This window comes from Pleurodeles waltl, chromosome 3_1, assembly GCF_031143425.1.
Source record: "Pleurodeles waltl isolate 20211129_DDA chromosome 3_1, aPleWal1.hap1.20221129, whole genome shotgun sequence".
In the NCBI taxonomy this organism is placed as follows: Eukaryota; Metazoa; Chordata; class Amphibia; order Caudata; family Salamandridae; genus Pleurodeles; species Pleurodeles waltl.
This window is the reverse complement of record NC_090440.1, coordinates 206,703,266-206,718,662: the sequence shown is the minus strand read 5'-3', so window position 1 is coordinate 206,718,662 and position 15,397 is coordinate 206,703,266.

Below are 15,397 nucleotides of genomic sequence, written 5' to 3'. Positions count from 1 at the left end.
GAGAAGAATAAGAATATTCCCTAGCTCTGGATGAAGCGTGTGCCAGCTATCACGTGATGATGAATTTGCGAGACACTGAGTGAAATGAGCTGCAGTAGTCAGGGTGGGTGAAGTTGGAAGCAGGGGACAAGAACAGTCCATTTCTGGGTCAAATACGCCATCAAAGTCCCCGCCCAGAATCCAAGGGATGTGTGCCCATTTGGTTAGGATGTTTGAAAGGTGGGTGAAGAAAACTAACTGCGATACATTGGTAGCATACACGCTGGCTAATTGGACAGGTCTGCCACCTAACTACCCCTCCACAAAGACGTATCGCCCTCCTGGGTATTTCATTGTGGTGGCTTCGTGGAAGAGGATGCCCAGGTGGACCCATACCAGCGCTCATTGTGCAAAGCCTGAATATGTGGTACCATAACACCTACCTCACCAGCATTGCTGTAGCTTTTCGTTCTTGTCACCCATCATGAGTGTTTCTTGCAGCAACTGGATGCCCCTATACCAAATATATTGTTGCACAGCATGCCTCTTGCAGGTAGAACCCAAACCCAAGCATTCCATGTCAAGATTTTATCAGCTGCCATGTGATACTACAGTATGGGGAATGTGCATTAGAGGAGAGCGCGAGCGGAGGTGCATGTATGTCCATCCTTGTCAGAGTGCACATTTGGATAAGAAGAGACAAAGCATGCTGATAGACTCTTAAGAAAAAATTAACAATAACCCACAACTCCCAACCTAGAGCGGTCTCACCACGTTGCCCAAACAGTAAACCAGTAACCCCAAAGAGGTGGTTCTCCTGTATGCTCTCCAGTATAAACTGTTGCCGCCAAGTCGTGAGGCGGGGGTGCCCAGTGAAAGAGCAACATTTTGAACCTGTTCGAGAGCTGGAATAGTGGGGCCAGGCAGCCCATATGCACAATATCCTGCGTCAGTGTAAGTAAACTACATAACATGTTCAGTGCCGCCTGGCAGCTGGCAGGGGGCTGCTCATAGAGGCAAGTGGACTAAGAGTGAGTAATCAGTAGCAGGGGAGCTCTCAGACTGTCAGTGGTTTTTGGGGTGACACCTGGCGAGGCATGCAATGAGTCTGTGCTCATGGCTATGTCTGATCCGTTGGTAAGTTATCAGAGCCCTGTGGGAACAGAGAGTGTCTGTCCACCCACAACGATGCTGCGGTCGAGAGTGCTTGTATTTGCTCTTCCTTGGCCTGCACAGGGGTGGGGGCCCCTTACGGCTTGGTGGTTTTGGGCTCTCAGTTGACAGACTTCCCTCGATGTTTTCTTCTGTCTGAATGAGGGCATGAGGTCTTTTGAGGGCAGAATCGAATCATCGTTTCAGCGTTGTTCCACCCAGTCTGAGGCATCTGCAGGTACAGAGAAGAAATAGCTGGTCTCATTAACCAGGACCTTGAATCTGGCTGGGAAGTGCAGTAAATATTTATTTTTCACTGCAGGAAGGAGGGTCTGTGGCGCCGGACTGCTATGGTGTAATTAGGAAACATGAACGTGCAGGCATTTTCAGAAGTAAGTGGTTCAGTGTGCCGGGTAGCACGCAATATGGCCTCTTTGTCTTTGTAAGTAAGAAGGTGGACCACCACCAGTCGGGTTCCTGGAGAGGGCCTCTTTGCCAGCATGCTATGTACCCACTCTAGCAAGTACTGGGGAGAGAGGGCACCAGGGTCTGTGATTCGCACAAGCCATGCTTTGAAGAAGCGAACCAGATCTGCACCCTCCACACACTCTGGAAGTCCCACAATGCAGAGATTGTTCCTTCCGGAGGGACCCTCTAAATCTTCTGCCCTGTCCTCCAGTTGTTGAACCTTCGCAGTAAGTGATTTGACCTGTACCACCAGGTTGGTTAATGTTGGGCGAATGACGTGAAGTTCAGTTTCTGCTTGAGTGATGCAGACAGACAGTTTACCTTGATCTTCCCGTAGGAGTCCCACCTCCACTCCCAGGGTGTCCACTCAATTGCAGAGGTCCTGCTGGGTGTCTGCATTAACCTCAAGGATCTTGTCTAGTTTTTCATCAGCAGGGGTTGGGCAGATTGGCCCGGGAGTGAGTCATCTGTTGGACAGCCCAGGTTCTTGGGGCAGGAGCACCCCAGCAGCAAGGATCCAGCACTTCTTCCCCACCTTGCCGTGGTGGGGCTCAGGAAGCATTGCGCCATATGGTGCAAGTGGGGTGTGAAGTCACAGTGGCCCTGTGGAGGCAGATGTTAGATGGTGACCGGTGATGATGATCCCCGATGGCCCCACCAACCCTCCACGCAGCTCCCAAGGACAAGCAGCAGGGCGACACAAGTGACCACCAGGGAGGAAGCTTCCTTTCAGTTCAATAATAATAAAAGTGGGGTACACCATGCCGGGGTCACAGCCCACCTCTCCTCTTAGTTGATAAAATCCAGGAATCAAGGGGGGGCACGAGCAGCTTGGGACCCTATCCGCTGGCCCCAGCGGTGATGAGGGTTGCCAGTGGGCCAAGTCCAGGTGGCACCCACAGAGTCCAGCGCTACACCAGGAAGATAGTTCAATCAAAGGTAGAAGGCCCCCCCTACTCTGGCACCCAGGACCACCGTAGGCGTGCCAGCAATCAAGTTCAATGCCGCACCTTCTGGCGGTAGGCATGGAAACAGCAAGTAATCTAGTCACCAGCCCGGCTCGTTGTCTCTCACCGAGAGGCTGTTTTCTAATTATGCATGGCTATAGTCATGTGGGATGGGGAAGTCTAAGTAGGTCACAGGCAGCCCTCAACAGCCTACCGCTGTGAGCACTGACACTGCAAAGAGTTTCATCCATGCTGGCTATGGTGGCAGCAGTGTTGATTGCAGAGGGTAGGTAGTGAGCACCCCATGTGAGGGTTCAGTGTACGGGGGCCTTGTGGAGTACCCAACGTCCCCTGCGTCCTTAATGGTACTCACAGTGTAAGCTGTGCCATCACCAACCCCTGACTCTGGCAATCTGGCCACCAGCTCGACACCGTGAGTCTCCCCTTCCATCTCCATAAAGATCAAGCCACTTGCACTCCCATTTGCTTTATGTTTTTTCCCCCTTTTTCTCTTATTTGCTTGTGTGTCAGCTCCGATTTCTCTGGATAGCAATTAGGGTGTTATTGAAGCAATGGGTCTTGCATGTATTTAAGTATGTACATTTAGTTAGTGATTTCACATGGACCAGCCACTCCACCATCCACTTCGAAATCAACACACCTCACATCAGCCCCTACCAGGTCCAGCATTTCAGACTGCTGCTGCTGGAGCAAAATCACAGGAGCAGGCATACTCAGCACCCTCAGCACAGATTAACCTATCCCAACAGACAACCTCAACAGAGGCATCAACAACTTTAACAACTGGATCAGGAACTGTGCAGACCCCCTCAAAACCAGCAAACCCAAAAAGCATAGTAGATCAGATAAGCAGGCAGATGGTACACAAGAGACCTCTGAGACACCAAATAACACTTAAACAGCTAGAAAAGAAAAGGAGAGCCAGCCATGATACCACCGACAGAGCTAGCTACAAGGCTATACTTAGATGCTTTCACCAGTAATTAAGAGACACCAAGAAAAAAGCGCTAGCAGACCGCCCTGAAGCAAGCTCCAAGATCTTATAGATTATTGGGGATTTCACCTCACTCTCAGCCACTGTCAACAATATCTCTGCCTCCCAACATCTTTGCTCAAACCTGTCCAACTTCTTCCACAACAAAATTGCAAACATCTACAGCAACTCTACACCAACCCACCACAGAGAACTCATTGCAAACGTACCCACCACCAACCAAGACAGTCACCTAACCGAATGGACAACGCACACCAGAAACCATACAGTGGAAATCATGCGGACCACCAATCAGGTGCCCCAATGGACCCATGCCCCTACCACATCTATAGCCTGGGAGCATAACCAATCAGCACCACCTGGACCTACATCATCAACACCTCCATCATGTCTGCATCTTTCCCAGATGGATGGAAACTTGCAGAAATCAATGCCTTCCTCAAGAAGCCCACAGCTGACCTGGATCAACTGAGCAAACTCTGACCAATCTCCAAGCTTCCTTATCAAGCCAAAATGATTTTGAAGGCCATCAACAAGCAACTCACAAACCACCTCAAACTTCATCATCTTCTAGACAACACTCAATCAGGGTTCAGAAAGAACCACAGCACTGAAACAACACTTACTGCAGCCACCAACAACATTTAAATCACCCTAGACCAAGGAGAAACAGCAGCCCTCAATGCTGTTTGACCTCTCAGTGGCCTTTGACAGTGTCTTTTATAACAGCCTCATCAGAAAACTCCTTGAGATTTGCATACAAGGAGTCGCTTTCAAATGGGTCTGTTGCTTTCTCACAGAAAGAACCCAAAGGGTCAGGCTGCTACATCAGAGACCAAGAAACTTATTTGTGGAGTACTATAGGGATTGTCCCTCAGCCCCACCATTTTCAACATAACATGACACCGCTCGCCAACATCATTTGATCACAAGACATCATTGTCATTTCCTACGCCAATGACAGCCAGCTGATCCTCCCCCTGACAAACAAGACAACCATTACTAGAGCTAACTTCAGCAACCTCATGGCCATTGTTGCAGACTGGATGCAAACTAACTGCTTAAACTCATCTCTGACATGGTAGAAGTGTTGGTCTTCTGCAACAAGACCTCCCCATGGCAGTCAGAGCTAAGACCAACACCCACAGACCACACAAGAAAGCTATGGATCATCCTGGACAGCAAGCTCAATATCACTGCTCAAATCAATGCACTTTGCACCTCCTGCTTTCACATCCCACCATGCAGTGAAAGACCTTGAAATGGCTGCCTCAGAACACCAGATAAACCATCACACAAATACCTATTGTCAGCATGTTGGACTACGGCAACACTCTCTATGCCGGAATCTCCACACAAGTCCTACACAGACTCCAGACCATCCAGAACACCTCTGCAAGAATCATACACACACATCACAGCGCACCTCAGGAAGCTTCACTAGCTCCCTATTCACAAGTGCAGTCAATTCAGACTTCTCACACACACATACAAAGGCCCACACAACACAGGAACAAAATACCTGAACAGCCTCATACTTTCATCAATCCACCAGACACCTACTCCCTGCCCCACTCTCACACACACACACACATTCCCTGCATCCTCAAAAACAAAACTGGTAGTCGCTCATTCTCTTACATCACCCACAAGGCATGCATTATCTTCCTTAACACATCAGGCCCCCCTCCTCACTTCTTGAGTTCTCCAAGAGGAGACGGAAAGTGATCAGCTCTGGCCCAGGAAGCAAGTGCAATTCACTGTGCCTACTGCTCAATCTAATATTCTTAGGTCGTATCATTTCATCAGTATCTCACAGCCAATCAGGTTGCCTGCTCTTTTACGAGGTGTTTGTGAAGCTAATCACATACCTTTGACTTCTGTTATAGAGCCAGATGTGTTCTGTAGAGTCATGGGCCATACAGCCTAAAATCAGTATTCTGCTCCTGCATAGAAGATGGTGTGCTGTGCAGGGCTCTGCAGCTATCTCATTGAGCTGATTCCAGGACCTTCTTTTCAATATACTGCCTGGGAGGAGCAGGTTTTATTTTCCACCAGAGAGTGAAGAGGAAAAATGAAGAAGGTGGGTGCTGACTAGCACAAATACACAAATTTATCAAACTTTATCACAGGACACTGTACCACACAAGTATGGTGAGGCGGGACTTTACAGGGTGAGTTGATTAGTAGGGTAACAAACTGGCCAAGTTTCCACAGAAATGATCCTGACATCCACAAGTGACTTCTTTTCTGTTTCGAACCTCGTTCAGTGGATCTACTATTTTCCAGGTGAAATGATAAATGGTAAGGGGATGCATATAATCTGGTGCCTCCTGTAATGATGCTCTACATATTGACTGGGGCCTGAAAATTCTTTACACTTTTCCCTCTCACGCCAATACTTTTAAAGTGAACTACAAGCTGCAGATGACTCAGTCCATGATGATTCTGACTTCCTTGAGGAGGCCAAACCATGTGTAGCTTTCTGACTTCCTGGAAGTAAGCATACTCCTTTCTGTCTCTCTGACTCTTGAGGGTGTCCTCTTGTAGCAGAAGGAGTTGGTCATTCACCTGTCTGCTAAAAAATATTCTGGGTTACCCACGACCCGAGATGCTAAAGTCCAGTTTTCGGGCCCTGTTCAGTTTGAAACATCTATGCTGTTTTTGCTTTCTCAGATATACTATACTAAGGGAAGACTGATATCCTAATCATCATTACTTCACATTACGTCACCTCACAGAGTGAAATAATCAACATTTCTCTCAACAGGATCTTAAATGGTTTTCCTTAAGGATAAGACAATCGTTTAGGCAGGCGTTTTTTTATTTTCCTGAAGTACTATGGACTTCCATAATTCCCATTCCTACTTCTTTTTTGTAGCTTCTTAATGATGGACATGCCCATTAGAAGGGTTCTCCAGTTACATTTGGAACGAGCTAGAGTAGTCTTCAGATGTGCTTTTTGTACATTACTAAAATTTACTAATGTTTTCCATGGCGACTGACTGAGAAACCCCTTTGATACATCAGGCCTAGAGGTCTTTCTTGGTCAATAGAATGCATTTGGTTACTTCACTCCAGAGTGTATGCAAGCACATGCAACTAGAGCCAAGGCAACATCCTTGGATTTCAAGGCCATGTCCCTTTTCATATCACCTGTTCCAGAAGTGTTCTGTAACCTTTACTATTGACCGCAAGATCTCAATTGGACACTCAGTTGCTGAAACTCTATTTAACAATCTTTCTTCATAAAGTCTATTCTATGTGTAACACCGTCTCCTTCCCTGTGGGTTAGGGGTTGTTTTTAATGCCCCATTAATAAGCAGAGACCTTTCTCTCCCTTCCCTTCCTTCAGACTACTCACCTGCCATCCCTGCTTTTTATCAGTTAAGATATGTAACTTTTCAGAAAAACATGCAATAAACTACTGGAGCCTTAGAATTCAAAACACTTGTTAGGGACAATGGGTGCATACATTTCATTTTTTAAGTAATGGAAAGAAATAAGATGCATTTTGCATAGTTGTTCTGGTCTCTTTCCTGAGAGCAAGAACATCTCTTCACTCTGGGGAAAAAGGTGTATGTTGTTTGGTATGAAAGACCCAATATGGTGACTAACTTCTGCTTGTTTCTTATTTTTTGTTTTGCAGTACTGCTATGCTATATAGATTTGTATAGCACAGATTATCACCTGGTAGGATATTCAGGTGTTGGAGCAGGAGTATAGGCATGGTAGCATGATTTTCATGATTGCTATGGTGTCTTCCTCAGAGAGTGCTTTCCAGCTGGTTGGGTATGTGTCTTGCTTGGTGGTGGGCAGGTTGACAATGAGATCCTTTAGTAAAGTTTAGTAAAGTTCAAACATTTATTGCCCTTTGGATTAACAATGCTAAAATCACATAGACCAAATGCAAAACCAAATTATAAAGATACATAAATAACACAGGTTGACCAAACCTTCTAAATAATCTTAGCTTTTCCAAGAATATGAATCACTAGGCACCCAAGAATCACCATACAGAATAACAGCAATATCAGATGCACAGTTGAGATTGAATACATTTAGTTAACACAGATGTATTATTCACAATCAGTTACTTTGCGCAGCCAAATTCAGAATGTGACACCTAATTAGATTAAGCATGTTGGACTTCATGCAAAAAGAAAAAGAAGACAAAAACTAATTTGGAAAACATCTATGTATGGCGCTAGCAAAAATAGTGGTTGGGTTTCTAGAAGAGAAAACGTAAAAACATGTAAACCTGCAAGAAATACAAATGCACACTCTATGTTATACCTCTCCTTAACGGGTTCAGCATGCAGTTAAGTCTTCATCAGTTGATGATCTTCTGGTCATCTTCAGTGGACAGTGACATTTATGGGAACAGTTCAGTAATGTTTGGCCTTAATGCATATGAACTGTCAGGGCACATAGCACATTATTTCATTAACAGAAATAAAAGCACATTTCAACACAGCAAAGGACAAAGCAAAATCTCCCTCAAGTCTGAGCTTCCATCACAAAATTAAAGTCCCAAAAATAACTAACTACTCTACCATTGGTTTAGACTATAGGTGGGTTTGGACAGAACCAATTAAAACTACAGCATGTTTCTTCATTTTGCATTTCTTATGTTTTTTCCTCCCCCATTGGTTCAGCTCCTTTCAGTGCCATCAGCAGTTTCCGTTGTCAGAAATAAAATGTTTCAAACTACATAAGACTACTGAAAGCCATTGTTTTTTGTGGAACACTATCTAACAGGAACTAAATACTTGTATCAAAATGTACAGCACAAGAACATTTCTCTTGGACCTTAGATCCTCACACAGGATGTTTCAGAACTAACAGAAAACTTTCCACTGCAATCAGCATTTTCTAAGCATAATATTTATTTAATTCTGAATTAGCTTAACATAGGCCTTTTCAAATGTGCAGTAAAATGTGCAGTGTACAACATTTCATAAATCTCAAACTATTTTCTGAACATGTAAATATTTTTGATTACTCTCAGTTAGTAAAACATAAAATACATTTAATTAGACAGTGATTTGTTTTCATTTTCAAAATATATGTGTCAATTATCAGTGTACTCCTCATTTTCATTTCAGCTTGCACTTTTAAAGCACGTTTCTTTCAGTTAATCACACAATTTTATTAGTAATTTCACACTCTAACAGGGTAGGGTGGTTGTTTGAAGTAGATCTCTTCAATTTTCTGGGAAAGAAGTTTGATAGGTTGTTGGAGAGTTCCTGTTAGGGTGTGATGGTGTTGGTTCTTGCCTCTGGAGTGGTGAACTTCTTAACAATTGAGCTCTCTTTGCACCTGTTGGAGCTTCCGTCTATCTGTTTGGTTAGGACTCTTTTCTTGTTGTCTCTTAGGAGATTGTGGTAGTGCCTAAGTGCAGCTCTGTAGGCATGAATACAATGTAGGGGTCACCAGAGCTGCAACCCCTGGCACTGCCTTTGTGACCTGTGGCCTCAGACGTGCCAAAATCAGTGCCAGGAACACAGTGGCAACTCATCCTTATGGATGTCAGTTGCGGTTCATTTCTTTGTTTTCCCGCAATTTTTTTTACACTATTACGGAATAATGAGTCAATATTCACTATTAGTGTAATAAAAAATGGAGTAAAATTAGCTGGAATATGACTTTCCCCGGCAGATGAGATAAGTTTTAAAAAAATGCTTTTAAATGTGGGTTGTGTGTGTGCTTGCGGGTGTGTTTACCTGAGAGAGAGACGGGGTTTGTAAGTCTGGATGTATGTGAGTATGTGTAACCATGCTTGAGTGAAATTGAATGTCAAAGGGTGTGTGATGTCACTATCGCTACCCCTGACATTTTGGTGAATTTAGGTTCCTGCTTGTAGGTGGTTCTGGCGTTAGCTCTGTGGTTGGATTTTCATTTTTTCCAGCTTTTTGCAATGCCATTTGGATTACCATAGGTCATCTGTATGCCAGTTAGCCTGTTTGTTGGTTCTGCTTTGTCTATGAAGTTTGATTGGAGCGAGTGAGTTTGCATGGTTCTTTATACATTGGTTGGAGTTGGTGGTGTCCTTGTCTAGGTTGTCGGTGATGTTGAATTGGTCAGTTTCAAGGGTGTTGTGCTTGTTTGCCTCTATTATTTTGTTCCAGCTCTGGGTGGGCAGCTTAATGCTGGTGGGTGCTGTCGTTTGTGGTGGAGGGATTTGGAAGTGTATGATGGAGCACTAGGACAATGTGAGTGGTGAGGTAGAATTGTTTTTAATTGTGTTGTCTGTGGTAAAGATTGGATCCAGATAGTGTGCTGCAATGTGTGTTGGATCTGTGACAAACTGGGAGAGTCTAACGTTGTTCAGGCTGTCACTGAGGTCTTTGGGGTCCTCGAGGTGGAAATCGAGAATGCCAAGCGGTATAAAGCCCTTTGAGTTGACGGTTAAGGGACCAATGAAGTTTGTGATGAGGTTGCTGAAGTTGGTTTGTGGTTCAGGTGGCCTGTATGCTAGGGTTCTTTTCAGGACAAAGCTATTAGTTTGTATGGTGAAGTGCATATGTTCCATGAAGGGGGTGTCTGTGGCACATTTGATGGTGTCTTTGTAGATAATTGAGAGTCCTCCTCAAGTTTGTGACGGCGGTCTTGGCATGCGAGAACCCAGACTTTGGTGGCATGTTTGCTGAGTGAGCTGGTGTTGAGGAGCATGCATGTGAGAATTTGCTGAGATTCTGGTGTGCTGTGCTGTATGTTGATAGTACGAGTGGATCGTGGATGTGTAGGCATATGGGGTCGTGTGCCGGAGTGTCGTTGCAAGTGAAGTAGAAGTTGATGCTGGAGAAAGGTCCAACCATGGAGTGTGGTGCGTTGCTGTAGCAGTGGGTGGTGTGCCATCGCGGGTTGAGTGAACAGAGAGTAGGTTCTGTGTAGCAGCTGGGGCTGATTGGGCCGGAGGTTGTGGCACTGGGTGAGGTTCTGGCACGGATGGGTGCAAGCAGGTTTGCCTTTGGTGCATCAGCGGCGCAACTGCGTGCATCGGCTGCCATTAAGTAGGTCCTGGGAGGAGTGCGGACGTAGTGGGCGGAGATAAAACAGGCAGCAAGAATATGAGGGAAACAGGTAAGGAGTGGGAAAGGTGAGAGGAGGAAAAAGGGCAAGAGTGGGGTAGGTGGGCTGAGGGCCCCTGAAGAGGCAAGTGGGGCGAGAGAAAAAGACAGAAGCAGCATAAAAGCAAACAGAGACTAAAGACCGAAAATAAAAGAAATGCACATGTGGAGAAAAAAGCCTAAAGAGAGGCACAAGAGTGGAGGCGGGAAGGAGAAAAAGATCAGAAGGCTGAAAAAGCATTTGGGAGGTGAGAAGAAAGACACTAAAATGAGAAAAGAGAGTTAAAAGCACAAAAAGAAGGCGAAAAAGAGGCACTAGACCATGGAAATGTGTGAAAAAGAGAGCAGAGTGGGTCAAAAAATCGTGAGAAAGAGGACAGAAAGCGCAAAAAAAGGTAAGAAAATGAGGGAGAGGTCCTAAAGAGTGAGTTCACAGATAGGGGATGGAAGCAGAGAAAATGTACAACAGGCAGAGTGAGAGGAGAGCTAGTGAAAGAGAGGAGGGAGAGAACTGGCTGCAGGAGGAGCAAGGCAAGGGCCTCGAGGAGCAAGGCGGTCCGAAAGGGCCACAACTGGTCAGAGGGCAAGTCCCTGGCAGTGGAGGGGGAGCTGCCCTAAGCACCTGCTCAATGGGGTCTCAAGTGGCTGCCATTAAGTAGGTCCTGTGAGGGGGAAGGAGTGCAGGGTGCTTGGCTATTTCTGGCAGGAAGAAGGAAGGAGACACAGGAAGCAGGAAAGGACCCGAGGAAGGTGGGAGAGGGGAAAAGCGAGGTAGGGGGACCGAGGCCTGAAGGAGCATACAGGCTGAGGGAAAAAGAGAGAAGTGGCCCAAAAGCAAAAGGAGGCTGAAAGCCGAAAATGAAAGAGAGGCTCACAAGCAGGGAAAGGCCTAAAAAGACGTGAGAAGATGAGAGAGAGGCCCTAAGGACTGAGGATACGAAAAGTGGAGGGAAGTAGAGGACAGGCAAGAGAGACAGACTGAGAGTGAGAGTGAGAGAGAGAGAGAAGGCTGCAGGTGGAGTGAGCCGGGGGGCTCGAGGTGCAAGGCAAGGTCTGAAAGGGACTTGAAGGGCCCGTCCCAGATAATTGGTAGAGGAGCTGGGCCTAGGCGTCTGCTCGGTGGGGTTGTATAGCTGCCTCCAGTAAGTAGAACCTGGGAGGGCTAGAAGTGCGAGGGAAGGTGGGTGGAGCTGTTACTGATGTGAAGAAGAAAGAATAAGAAAGAAGACACAGGAAGCAGGTAAAGGGAGGCAGAAGTGGAGAAAAGTGCAGAAGGGTGGTAGAAGGGCTGAGGGGGCCTAAAAGTACAAACAGAAGAGAGAAAATTTTAAAACAACAGCACAAAAGTAAACAAGCATTTGCAATGCAATGGGTCTCGCGTTTGCTAGAGTTAGAGCTATTAGCCTTGCCAACTCCTAATCGTGATTTTCTTGCCACATAAACTGAAAATGAAAAGTAAAACAGTTTCACATAAGTGAGCAGACGACTGCCATGAGCGCCTAGCAGACTCACAAAAGGAAACAGAAATTCGCTTGCAGTGAAACGTATCGGCAAAAATGCAATTATCCATGTAACCGGCAAAAGTGCAATAATCCATGTAACAGGATGGATGTCATGCAAAGTGATTGGCAACTGCCCAGCGAGATTGTGCTGCCTATGAAATAAAGAGAAAAAGTAGTCCTGAAACCATATGGAAAACATGGAGCTGCGGATGTTTTCAGTAGATGCCCAGAGCGCTCGAGGAGGGCTAAACACCAGAAAAGGCATGATGTATGCATGCCTTTCACTAATTAAATCAAGCGAATTTTAAAAGGCAAGCCCACGAACCAACCAAACTGATGGGCATGACATGGGTGTAGTTACAAGTCCATAGAGAGATTACAACAGGGACAGAGCGCTTCGCGCTTGACCCTAAATAAGGCTAAAATGCTAAAATTAAAGAAAGGCTCATGAGGGGGAAAAGGCTGAAAGAGGGGCACAAGACTGGAGGCTAGGGAGGGAAAAAAGGGCAGAAGGCTGAAAAAAGAACTTGAGAGGCAAGGAGAGAGACATCAAAATGAGAAAAAGAAAGCGGAAAGCTCAAAAAGAGATGGAAAAAAGGGAGTCACTAAAGCATGATAAAGAGGGCAGGGAGTGTGAAAAAGCATGAGGAAGAAGGTAAAACGTGAAAAAAGAGTTGAGAAAAAGAGAGAGAGAGGCCCTAAAAAGAGAGGGCACAGAAAGTAGAAAGAACTATGGAATAGGCAAGAGAGAGGGAGTGAGAGGATAGCCAGGGAGAGAGGTGGCTGCTGGAAGGTGGGGGCTGCAGGCCACATGGCCGGGTCCAAAAGGGCCTCGACTGCTCGGGAGCTGGCAATAGCATTGGCATAACTCTCAACACACCCTCAGCTGTAGTGTGACACCGTCCCTAAGTTCAACTTTACCCTCCAAGTAAGCATGATGTCTTTCCTAGAATTCAGTAGAATGCCAACCCTGCAAAAATATCCTTATCCTTCAAACAATTTACTTGTCTTTTGATTTCAAAGGGAACACCATTGAAAGATAGTTGAAACATTACGTGGAGACGCATAAGGTTGTGAGGAATGACATTGCTCTATTATTAAACCAGCGAAAAAGAAAAAAGAACCTCCACAACATTGATTTCTGCTTAGCTAATCATTCAGTCGGCCATCTTACTGAGGGCAGCACCTGTGTTTTTTGCGTAACTCCACAAAACACGTTCAATGTGAGTGTTGGTGGACTCGCCTTTTTGGAAGAGGATCTTTTGAGGGTGTGCTGAGGATAAGAGAGCTCATTTGCACTCTCACTTGCAGTGACCTCATGCTAGAAACAACATTAAAGCATAGCCCTGTTAGACAAAACTGCTCATCATACAGTAGACATTCAGTAGTCCTTGCTCGGATGAAAATGGAAAATGGAATATTCTAGATCTGGTTGCCTACAGCACCGACTAAATTGATATTAGGTAGTGCAATATCCTCTCTAATAGGACACCGGGAGTCGGCAGTAGGCAGAGCCATCCCATTGGCGGACTTACCATTCCCACCCTTACAGCTATTAAGGCATCACGAACGTTCCATAGGACGTAGTGACCTTGCGCCCCCCCCCCCCTCCCCCCCCCTCCCGCCGCTTCCACCAGAGCCAAGAGTACAGTGATCCCACAATAAAATGGTGACGGAATCGCTATCTCATCCTTTCCTTTAGCGAGGAAGATGAAAGTAAATCCGCCATGTTGGCAATTGAAGATTTAATTGTCCTTAATGAAGACAGAGAAAGAGAGTCTTCCTGCGACGACAACAGAACCGCTTATTAAAGAATCTGATGAAATTCAAACTAGGGAGACTGTCTTGGCCGGTGGGGGCCTGGACAGCTCCTGACATATTTATGACTTCAATAAACTCTCCCATCTGCTGTATTTTAAAAGAAAATTGAAAATTTATCCTTTTCCCTTCACCGGCATGTCGTTCTCTCCAGCGCGGTGATGGGCGGGCGAAGATTATTGCCACGCCGAGGCTGTCAGATAGGGTTAGGTCGAGGTGTGATTTAAATTTCAATACTTTTCACATTACAGCTGTTCAGCTGAGGATGAGAAAAATAAGAAGGAGAGGGGGCGAACGGTTTGTTCTATTGTGTCTTTTTGTGAGGAGGGTTCGGATTTGTTTTCCTTTTGTTTATATTCCTATAAACCCTTGTCGCCGTATTTTTTTCACACACACTACCTGCGGGTCTCGCCGTGTGTCCTTCTTTTGTCTCCATAAATAGCTTACTCTAGCCCAGTGGTTCCCAAACTGTGGTCCAGGGACATCTGGGGGTCCGCAAAGCCTCCTCATGGGTTCCACGACTGCTTAGAAAATTTAATAATTTTAGCATATTAGGTCCCCAGCTTCAGTAATGACTTACGGTGTGGCCCCCGGATTCCAATAATGATTCAGTGGGGGTCCCCAGGTTCCAGTAATGATAAAGTGGGAGTCCGCAGAAGTGAAAAGGTTGGAAACCACTGCTCTAGACCTTTGCTTGGTGCAGCACCCCTCTTCAATATCTTTCTATCTGGACCCTCCATATGGACCTTTTTCTGAGAGAGCAAAATAAATTACAGTGCTGCAGCAATGATTACTTATTTAACATATTAGGGACCAGATTTGACAGAAAATGATGGTGTGCGGCACTGTACCAAATTTGCCAGCGTTGCGCACAGCAATTTTCAAAATGCAGGGATTTACTAGACTATGGCTCACCCCTGTTTTTACCCCTGCGTAGGCGCTGTATTTGCTACTGTGCGCCAGCCCAGCAACCCTTGCACCATGGTGCACGGATGGCTGCTTTGAGGGGGAGATTGGTTTTGTGCGGGAAGGAACACCTTCCTGCACAAAAACAATCTTAAATTGCGATTTGCTCTTTCTATGTGTACAGCACACAAAGAAAGAGCAAAAAACGAGGAGAAATTAAAGCATTTATCGTTGTTGTGCCACTTTAACGCCACCCCTGGGGAGGCATTAGATTTTGGGGCTGCCTCAGGTTTACGAAAACTCGTAAATCAGAGGTAGCGTCAAAATGCAATGGGTGTTGCAGTGGCATGCCCACACAATACCCATTGCACGCCCCTTCCACTCAAAGTGCTGCGTGTGAAGGGGCCATATTTACAAGGTGCTGTTAAGCCACAAAAAGTGGCTTACACCACATTGTAAATACGGTGCTGGGCTTTGCGCCAACGGAGTGTCACAAAAAAGTGACGTCCCAGTGGCGCTATGGGCTGTTACATATGT